The following is an 11,849-nucleotide window of genomic DNA, read 5'->3' as shown; positions in this document are numbered from 1 at the left end:
GTTAAAGGTTTCTCTGTAGAATACAATAGGGTTTGGTTTTGCTTTTTAATTTTTACTTTCGTATTATTGATCTCTATTTGGTGTCTTGATTCTGTCAGCTTCTTTTTCTTAAAGAGTGTTTGCCTTTGGTTTTTTAAAGTTCAGTAATTTTCGATAAAGGTGGTTTGTGTTTTGTTTTGTTTTGCTATGACTGATGATCACCTTCACTCTAGGAATAGTTTACACTTCTGAGGACTGCATGGAAAGCCTGAGGGATCACTAGGTTCAGGCTGGTCAGAAGTCAAATGTTTTCTTCCTGAGATGAACTCTGACAGTTGTTCCATTTACAACTCTTGGTTTTTCCTTTCTTGTTTACAAGACATAGACATAGGCTGATACCAAGGACACCTTCAAACAGCCCCTTTTCCCAGGAACTCTGCCCTACAAGTTCTCTGCTTCTGGAATTTTAATTTGTATCTCTTCAAGTCAATGGAGCTTCCAGAATGTTTGGGGTCCCACTCATGCACCTGTTCTGAAAATTGCTTCCTGCAAAAAGACAAAGTAAAAATAGGTCTCATCTTTGTTTTCTCTGATTTAGCAACTAGAGGTTTATACTGCCTGATACACTATTTTTAAAGAGTAAATGTAAACTTTTTGTCTCTATTTTTTTTTAAAAAATTTAAATTGGGGGTTTTACTCCATTATGGTCATACACTGTGTACTTATGATCCTCACCTTTCTGTACTGTTCAATTACTGATATTCTCCCAAAGACTGTGACTAGAAGAAATACAATTTCATTAATTGTTCTTCATTTTTTAAGAAAAAAACATACGTTGGCTATTAGAAAAACAAAATCACCAGTTGCCAGGATGCCCCAGGGTGTATCAGAGTAGTAATTGTGCTCCAAAGATTACCAGACCTTATTTCCAAGGTGTATCTGGGGTACTTGAACCTCCAGTCCAAGATGCAAATGATTAGCAGCCAAGTACATTAAACATTATCAGCACCCTGATTTATGTAACGTGCTCTGCATGCAAATATCCCATCTATCAGACTTCCAATTAAGGATAGCCTACAAAGATTAATTATACGCAATTGAATTATTTTTGCACATATCATTTGTCCTTTTTTTTTTTCATTAGTGCCTTTGGCAGATTTCTGATATATGGGTTTTGAAGCTCCTTTCTTTTTCTATTTCAAAGGTTAAATGATAGCTACAACAATATATTATACTTTGCAGTTAACCAAAGCACATCTGTGTGTGCTTTTGTTAATTGCAAAGTATAGTATTGTTTAGAATAGATTGTTTAAAGTATATTTCTAAGTAAAACATAATACAAGCTGCTCAGCCAAACTTTGTATAAATTTCAACTACAAATCTTTTAAAGTAAAACTCCTTTTTTGACAACCAAACTGAAATCCAGTCTAACTAGAATTTCTAGTAGGACTACAGTTTTAGAGTGAAAAGTCCTACTGGAGAGATTTAGTCAGCCCATAGCACCATCTCAGCAATTTCTTGTTGTCACGTAGTCTTTTAGATGCCACTCAAAGTGGTTACGGATCGGGCTGCAAATCTCAGGGTCAGCAGTTCGAAACTACCAGCTGTTCCACGGGAGAAAGATGAGGCTTTCTGCTCCGGTAAAGATTTACAGCCTCGGAAACCCTGTACAGGGTCGCTATGAGTCGGAAACTGACTCCACGGCACATAACCAGCAGAAGGTATTCATTTACCACAAGGCCAAAATGCCTGATTTCCTGGAACTACCCAATAGATTGCAGCAAAGCAACAGAGAGCCTTAAGGTTGAAGGTGAGCTCCTTAGATAGGGTCAAGACATTGCTTCATATCTACCTTCCCTCAACACTGTTGCTTAGCTCCAGTTATAGGTCAGAATGTGCAAATTGGAACAGGACATTTAGGTATAACAAAATTGAGCATCTTATTTGATTTTGACTGTGTTGATCAATATGTCTTTAATTTTTAACTTAATTTGCTCCAGCAAATAGTTCTGAATGGCAAACAAAATCAGAAAGAGAAATTTACCAGACGAATTTTTGCTAAAAGAATCATGTCCTCAACATTTTATTTTCACAACGAAATATTCTGAGATTTTTATTGTTGTTACAGATTATGATTTTTCTAACTTCTAGAAATTGTTACTGCTTTCTCTTGTTGTTGTTGTGAAGTGCCGTCAAGTCAGTTCCTACCCATAGCGACCCTGTATAGAGTTTCCGAGGAGCAACTGGTGAGCTTGTATCTCCCACTTTGCAGTTCAAATGGCTTTGCAGTCTGGAGCATTAACCCACAATGCCACACCTGTAGCCACTGCTAATTCTCCTTAGCATGCCTCTCTTAGCTACTATCAATTAAAGGATTGAGAACAGTATTTCGGGGACAGACTACAGAGATCTAGTCTAAGTGCTAAACAAAGAAACTAGAATACTTTTAAAAGAAAGGGTTTTTCTCAGTGTCTTTGGACCCACACATAACCTTGAGGACCAGAAAGTACAGTTTGTCCTATTAGAGCTATCAAGTTAGTGAAAAACACATAAACTAAAACAAAAATTGATAAACATTGCCATCTAGTGGTCATATGTATAAATTTTCTAAATTACACATTTTATACCAGGGACCTTTTTGTTCATCCAGAGTTCAAAGGTTAAGTCTTTAAATGAATCACTTAATCTTGAAAGATCCTACTCCTTTATTCTGTAAACCTAGTCAGACTTAAAAAGCTGATTTGTTTCTTTCAAACTACTGTACATTTCAGCATTTTAATAGTCCTGTCTCTCCGAACAGAAGAATGTATTGTTAAGTGCCATTGATTAAGTTCTAATTCGTAGTGACCCAGCAGAGGGTTTCTGAGGAATGTCTGGTGAGTTTGAACCACCAACCTTACAATTCTAACCAAGAATGTATTGAGTTCCATTAAAATTTCTAGTTTTATAAACTGCAATGAAAATATAATTTTCCTAGAATTGTGTAATCTATGGCATATTATCTGGAAGCATGAATAATTATAAATGTAATTTTAAAAGACTAAAATATTTTTAGGTACTACTTCTCAATATGCATCTGTACTCAAGAAATTTAGAAAGTACATCACAATACATGAACATATATTGTCTAGTGATACAGTCATATACACACAAACAATGGAACTTTCACATAGACCTTGTTAAGTACCGTGGATTCAATTCTGACTCACAGGGTAACTGTATAGGGTTTCCAATGAGTGGCTGGTAAGTTTTAACCACCGACCTTGCGGTTCAAATCGACCTTGAGATCTAGTGCTTATCCTATGTTTATCCAGTTTCTGCAATGCTGTCCCTACTTCCTATCCTCATAATAATTTCACACAGGTAAAGGATTCATACTAAAATATGCTTTACATATGACAATCCTTTAATCAGTTTATTTTGCCTGAAATTATGATTTAATTTTTGAGCTATGCTGTGGTGATGGCGGTGATGTGCTGTGGAGTCGGTTCCAACTCATAGAGACCCTGCATAGGGTTTCCGAGGCTGTAAACCTTTACAGGAACGAAAAGCCTCGTCTTTCTTTCTCTCGTGTAAGGGCTGATAGTTTTCAACTACTGACCTTGAAGTTGGCAGCCCAACTCGTAAACCAATATGCTACCAGAGCTATGCTGTAGGATCTATAAAAAGAAAACATGAGTGAGACAGGGTTTGCAAGGAGACCATTAAGTTTTGAAATAGGAATATATTACAGAAAGCACATATCCTTAGGAGAAAAGAATGATGTAAGGAGGAAAGGAAAACTTTCTGAAACAGACAAATTACCTAAATTCCAAATAAAGTTTTCCCCCACCCCTTTCATTTTGATTTTTCTAAACATAATTAAATTTCAGTATAAGTCAACACTATATTTGTAGTATGCTCTACTTTATTTGCTCTACTAAATTTCAGTATAAGTCAACACTATATTTGTAGTATGCTCTACTTTATTTGCTCTACTAAATTTCAGTATAAGTCAACACTATATTTGTAGCATGCTCAACAACAACAACAACCAAGGAGTCTTGGTGTGGAGCTGTGAGTTAATGCGCCAGACTGCACAGCTGTTTGAACTACAAGGTCGGTGGTTCAAGCTCACCAGTCTCTCCTCGGAAACACTATAGAGGGTCGCTATGGATCGGAACCCACTCGATGGCACTTAACAACAAACAACAAGAAGGAAAAAAACACCAAAGCAATGCCTACTATTTTTGATTTCCATATAGACATAATCAATAAACAGATTTTTAATGTGTGACGTTTTTGTGAGACACTGTATTCAGATAATGGAGAAAAGCCTTAGGATTTAGACTGAGACAATTACTCAAGTGACTGAATAAGAAGAAAAACAGAAAGTGGAGTGGCTAGAGAAAATAGAACTCTATTGACATTTATAGAGAAAATGAAGAGTAGGAAGCAAACTAGGTAAAGAAATAATGTTTACAATGTTATTTAAAAACAAAGAGCCTTGAAGACTATGATTCAGCGACTTAGAGTGTGGCAGTAGATATCGAAAGAAACTGTTTTTGCATAGGCAATGTTGTTAGCAAAGAAAAGCCACTATATATCTTTAGCCATAGAATTTAGAAAATAAAAATACACTTGAAAAGTACTCTTCTCAGTCTTAGAACTTTAATAATAAAAAAGGTTTTATCTATTTGAATTATTTGGATGTCTCCAAAAAAGTGGTCCAATTTTACGCTTTTCATAAAAGAGCTGTGTTTTCTATGAATTAAAGTTGCCTTATTTCTAGTGGTTTATCAAATCAACAATTAACTCTTGTGTTTAGTACATTACCTTCAAATCCACTCTGACACATAGTGACCCTCTATGGGATTTCCAAGGTGGTAAATATTTATAGGAATAGCCAGCCTCATGTTTCTCTGGAGGAGTGGCAGGTGGTTTGAATCACTGATCTTGCTATTAGCAGATCAATGCCTAACCTGCAGCGACACCAAGGCTCCTTGTATACATGAAAAATCACATTTATGTAATGTGTAATTTAGTTGTTCTAGTAGCGTAGTGGTTACGAATCGGGCTGAGAACCACAAGGTCGGCAGTTCTAAACTACCAGCCGTTCTACGGGAGCTTTCTGCTCCCATAAAGATTTGCAGCCTCAGAAACACTGTGCAGGGTCACTATGAGTCAGAACCGACTCCACGGTACTTAACAACAACAAAGTCTTGCTTTGAAGATCTAGTATGGTGCTATGGGTTAATGTGTTAGGCTGCAAAGCTATTTGAACTGCAAGGTCCACAGTTCAAGCTCACCAGCTGTGCCTCAGAAACCCTATACAGGGTCGGTATGGGTTGCTGAAAGTGAAGAGGACTTGAAACATTTACTGATGAAGATTAAAGAGCACAGCCTTAGGTATGGATTGCATCTCAATGTAAAGAAAACTAAAATTCTCATTCTTATCAATGGAGAAAAGATTGAAATTGTCAAGGACTTCATTCTTCTTGGATCAACTATCAACACTCATGGAAGCAGCAGTCAAGAAATCAAACGACGTATTGCATTAGGCAAATCTGTTGCACAAGACCTTTTTAAAGTATTGTAGAGCAAAGATGTCAGCTTGAGGACTAAGGTGCACCTGACCCAAGCCATGGTATTTTCAATAACCTCACATGCATGCGAAAGCTGGACAGTGAATAAGGAAGACTGTTGAAGAATTGATGCATTTGAGTTATGGTGTTGGAGGAGAATATTGAAAGTACCATGGGCTTCCCAAAGAACCAACGGTTCTGTATTGGAACAAGTACAGCCAGAGTACTCCTTGGTGGCCAAGATGGCCAAACTTTGTCTCTCATACTTCACATATATTGTCAGGAGGGACCAGTAGCTGGAGAAAGATATCATGTTTGGTAAGGTGGAGGGTCAGAGAAAAAGAGGAAGACCATCTGCGAGATGGATTGGCCCAGTGGCAGCATCGATGGACTCAAGTGTGGCAACAGTAGTGAAGTTGGCCCAGGATCGGGCAGTGTTTCATTCTGCTGTGCATTGGTACTGATTCAATGGTACCTAACAACAAATATGTATCATATAGAGATTTATCTGTGGTACTGAGAGAAGTCCAAGTTATCTTAAACTTTACAAGAGTTTCTGAAATGGTTCTTGTCCATTGTGTTTCCATTTACATAAGAATGCTTTCTTTTTATTATGGGTTTGTAGACAATCACTGTGAATTACATCAGGTACAAGGTTCCCATAATTTCTAACTAGATTAACAGCCTAAAAGAGAGGTAGGATGGAACACTGGACTGCAAGCTTGGAATAAACCATATGGTAAGCAGTTCAAACTCACCAGCCACTCCTCTGAAATCCTCTACAGGGTTTCCATGGGTAGAAACTGATTAAACAGCACTTAACAACATAATAATAATGTTAAGTCTAGATATAATAAATAATTTTTTTATTGGACAATCTTCTGTGATGTTGAGTTCTTCTAACTTTGTTGTTGTTAAGTGATGGTAAGTCAGTTGCAACCCATAGGGACCAGACTCTGTATGGGGTTTCTGAGGAGTGACTGGTGAGTTTGAACTGCTGACCTTGCAGTCAAGCACATTATTCTGCAGCACTACAACAGTTGTATGGATCTTGCCCTTTCACAGGCAGCGTTGTACTTCAAGATATATCTTGAAACATGTTTTTGATGATGAATGTGATCTTTATGCATTTAATTTTATTTTTATCAAGTTTCAATTTTCGTAGATTCATACTTCATTTTCTGGCATAAGGAACACTGGTTGCGTAGTGGTTATGAATCGGGCTGCCAATCTCAAGGTCGGGAGTTTGAAACTACCAGATGTTCCATGGGAGAAAGTTGAGGCTTTCTGCTCCCGTAAAGATTTACAGCCTCAGAAACTCTGTACAGAGTCTATATGAGTCGTAACTGACTCAATGGCACATAACCACCACCACCATCTTACAATGGTCTGCTGCTATTCATAAGGGTTTCGTTGGCTTAAGATTCAGAAGTAGTCTGACTCGCTTCTCTTAGTCTGTCTTAATCTTGAAGCTCAGCTGATATTTAAAACACTGATGACATACCTTTCAGCATCACAGTAATAATGGAAGCTGACAGAGGAAGAGTGGCGTTTAGTTGTATAGTTTGTCTTTACATTTTGTAAGACTTCTTTATAGATTCTACATAACAGACTTTTCAGATAATGATTTGCAATATTGTATTAATTCTATAATTAGTCTTTTCACTTTTTTCTAGTGTTTTCTGATCAACAAAAATTGCTTTTAATTTTGTTCTAATTCATCAATTGCTTCTTTAAGCACATGCACTGTTAGTGTTCTGTCTAAAAGTCTATTGACAAATATAAGGTCATGACATTTATATCAATGTTTTCTTATAGATACCTCATGATTTATCTCTTATAATTAGCATAGTGTTCCTTTTTTGTGTTAATTTTTTTATATTGTGACAAGTTCCAAATTTATTTATTTGTAGGGAGAAATCCAAATGTCCAAGTGCCTTTTGATGAAGAAACTACTCTCTCCTCATTGAATGGACTTTGGACATTGAATGGTACCCTTATTATAAATCAGCCATTAAAGTATGTGTTTATACCTGAGCTCACAATTGTATTTCAGTGAATTATGCATCTGTGCTTATACTGTACAGTATTGTATTGAAAACTATAGCTTTCCACTCATCATATAATTTTGAAAACAAAACTTCAAAAATCAATAAAGAAATGTAAAATAATAGTTTATAATCTCTGTGTAAGTACACATATCTTTGTACTTATGCAACAAAACACACACACAAAATGCATAAGAGAAAATGCTTAGGAATGTGCATATAATTAAATAATTATATCAATAAATTCTGTTTAGTAATAGTAATTACTTGGAAAGCATACACACAATGTTTTTAATTACCAGAGATATTTTGCTATTTGCATAAGTATGAATATTAAATATCTCTCGCCTACATAAGTTTTCACATTAACATTAAGAAGAGAAAAGGACAAAATGCAGGAACAGGCATTTTGCAGATGAGGAAACAAGTGTTCAGTAAACATATTAAAAGATATACAGCTGTAATAAGATACCAATTTGCAATCCCTTCACTGGCTAAAAAAACACCTAAAAACATGAAACTGAATAATACCTGCTATTAACAAAGAATTGAATTAATTTGTTACCTTATACATAGACCAGGTTTATCAATGTACAAATTTAACAATAGTTTAAATTTTGGAAAACATGTAGCATTATTTGTAAAGATAAACAAGCCCCATAAGCAATTTTTCTCCTAGCTATATATGGTAGATGAGCCATGGTGTGACACTGTAAGATAAGCACTGGACTGGTAACCTCAATGTCAGTTGTTCAAATCTACCAGCTGCTCAGGGTCACTATGAGTCGGAACCAACTCCATGGCATAAAACAATAACATGCAAGGTAGAAACATCCTTGTACATAGCATTAAACATTATTTTCACTATTGTTTATGCTTCAAAATTACAATAAAAATGTGTACATCCCAAGAAGAATGGATAAGTTAATTGTGATGTGATTATCTACACACACACAAATCTTGCACATACAAAGATTAAATAAAAAACTCTACCAACTATGTATGTGATAATTTTAGAGACATAATTTCAAGTGACAAATACAAGTCACAGAAGACTAGATAGAGTATTTTAAGACTTTTAAAAATGAATTCACACCTAAATAGATATGTTGTTTTTATATCCAGGTACGACAGTTCTAAAGAGGCCTAGTGGTGTGAGACCTGACTGCTAACTGAACGGTGGATATTTTGAACACAGACTGTTCATGAGAGAAAGGTTTATAGCTTTGGCAACACTATAAGGCATTTCTACTCTGTGTTAGAGAGTCCTTTGGGGTTGGAATCAATTAACTGGCCATGGATTTGTTTTTTGTATACTTCTCTGAAAAGAAAACTCCAAAGCCCACTGAAGTATTAGCTGAGCATTTAGAGAGAGCGTTATACTTCAGTCTCAGGAAATAACATCATTAGGAGAGCTGGAGGAAAGGTGAAGAGGGAGTACTTTAGCATACAGAGTATTTAGAAGACCTAGATTTGAAGACATTGGCTGAAAAGTTATTGATGAAATAGGAAGCTAAGGCAGAAAGTCCAATGAGGGGCATGATCTCAATGTCTGCAGTGTCAAGATGGAGATAATGGATTGGGCAGAGTCTAAACAGACAGCAGGGTGTTGAATGTTATAAACGAGATAATGTATTGGCTTGGATTAGGCTAAGGTCAACAGCAGTAATGAAAACTGAATACAATTAGGAGAAAAAACATGGTGAGATTTCATTCTTTAGGAGATAAAGGAGGTGTGAGATGAGAGAGCTTCTGAAGAAAAGACCTCTACTCTCCCCCAAAGTGCACACCAATATACATCCTCAGAGATAAGGTCCAAGAAGTTCTGCTGAGTCAAGGTCAGCTTATTATGACATGTTGTTGTTGTTATTAAGGGCAGTCAAGTTAGTTCTGACTCATAGCAGCCCTGTCTAGGGTTTCCATAGAGCAGCTAATGGATTTGAACAGATAATCTTGTAGTTCAAAGACCAGTGCTGATCCTACAGAGCCATATCAGGAATCCTATTATGACATGGTGGTGGTGGTGGTGGTGTGTGGTGGAGTTGGCTCTGACTCATAGCAACCCTGAATAGGGTTTCCAAGACTGTAAATCTTTACAGGAGCAGAAAACCTCATCTTTTTCCCACAGAGTGACTGGTACTTTCAAAGTGCTGACCTTGAGGTTAGTATCCCAACGCGTAATCACTACATTACAGTACTCCATAGGATCTACAAAAAGGTTGAAATTAAGGTGTTAACAAATGATTAACAAATAATAGGTATTGACATGCTATTTCAAGTCACCTTTTCCTAGGGAACCTGGAGTAGTGAGTCGGTGTCATTGGACATTTGCTTCCTTTCTTCAAAAGAAACAAAACAAAATAAATCAGACCACTATGACAACAAATTATTTTAGAATTCAAAAGCTCTTAGAATTGTTACTAGATGAGTCATTACAATTATTTGTCTCTTGAGTACTGAAATCATGTCCCTAAAATAAAATTGGAAACTTTTAAGGGAACATAATGAATAATTTGGAACATTGTTGTACTCCCAAAGAAATGTATGATTTAAAAGAATGCACTTATTTGTTGGAATAATGCTTTTTTAATGGTAGTGCTTTCAGAGCACTGGGAATGATAAGAAGATACTTGTGAAGAGAGATGCCTTTGTGTTCTCCAGCCCACGTGGCAGTGGTACCATACTGTGGCTACAGAATACTTAAAACTGACATCGCTTTACAGTTTCTTGCTTTTATATGTGTGCTTTTTTTTTTTAAGGAAACTGTCTCTTGTCATCATTTTGTGCATAGTATTTTATTGTCAGTAGGCACCATCTCTCCACAGTCCAACTATATATTATTTATTGCACCTTAATTTTCAATGAGTGTGATTAAAACAGCATTGTTACTGTTCTTATGGCAGTCACACAGCCATTTCTGTGTAAGCCCTGATTTCCGAACACACCACCATCTGTAACCAATATAGGAAACACATCAGATAGGTTTCTTGGGACACATGTCCCAGACTGAAAAAAGGCACTTCTCTTTTAGACAATAATTCACAAATATAGAATTTTAACCCACTATTATCACTGAGGGAGTCCTGGTTTGGTACTGTAAGATAAGCACTGGACTGCTAACTGCAAAATTGGTGGTTCAATCCCACCAGTCAGGCCTTGGAAACCCTATACAATATGCTATGTGTCAGAACAGGCTGAACGGCACTTAACAACAACCACAACGACGTCATTGACAGTCATTCTTTTTTTCATGGCTTCCTCAAAAAAAAAGAAGACTAAATGTCATTTCTAAAACAAAATGATTTCATAAGGATATTTTTATGATAAACTGTAGGATTAGACAGGATTATGGAAGCTTCTTCTAATTAAAAGTGATGCATTCATGTAAAGTTGTTGGTAGTTGCTGTGGAGAGCCAGTTCTCATTCATGGTGACCCCAGGTTTGCAGAGTAGATCTCCACTCCATAGGTTTTTCAAGACTGTGACTTTTCCTTTTTTTCATACTTTTTAAAAATTCCATTCTTATTTTATTTATGTATTTTTACTTTCCCTTTCTCTTTGGGGGAAAGTTTACTGGTAAATTAATTTGCCATTCAACAATTCATAACACATTTTCTTTTATGATATTGACTTCAATTTCCCAAGTATAGCAGGGTTCTTCCCACTTGCTCCCTTTGTTTCATGTTTCCATTTATCTTGTTTTCCTATCCCTTCTTACTTTCTGAGCATTAGCCAGCGTTACATGTATTCTTTTGTTCGTAAGTGAAAAGGATTTTAGGGAAATTCAACTGAAGGATAGTTGTACACATTACACCTTGTGGGAGTAAGTAAAGGATACCAGAGAATATTCTGCCATTGCTTCTGAGATAAGGAAAAATTTAAATGTATCTGCTATTTTTTACAAAAGACAACACCTATGATAATTCTTGATGTTGTATATGTGCACATTAACTATGAGTGATCATGTTTTTCAATTTTAAGACTTTTGCCCTATTATAGAGCAAATTTCATTACATTTGACATGGGCTAAAAAAGGTATAGGGAGCTCAGATAAGTTATAGAAAGTCCTGGCAATATTTCTTCTCATAAGATTAAAATTTGTACTCAAATAATTGCATAAAGCAAATATAAAAAGTGAAAAATAAAATTTATACCCCATCCTTTTCCTACTATTATTGTATTGTTGATTTATTTCCAAAATTCTATTGGAGTTTGATTTATGTATCTTGAAGCTCTTTAATTGGGAGCATAGATATTTA

This window comes from Chrysochloris asiatica, unplaced genomic scaffold (assembly GCF_000296735.1).
Source record: "Chrysochloris asiatica unplaced genomic scaffold, ChrAsi1.0 scaffold00063, whole genome shotgun sequence".
In the NCBI taxonomy this organism is placed as follows: Eukaryota; Metazoa; Chordata; class Mammalia; order Afrosoricida; family Chrysochloridae; genus Chrysochloris; species Chrysochloris asiatica.
Note: the sequence above shows the minus strand (reverse complement) of the source record.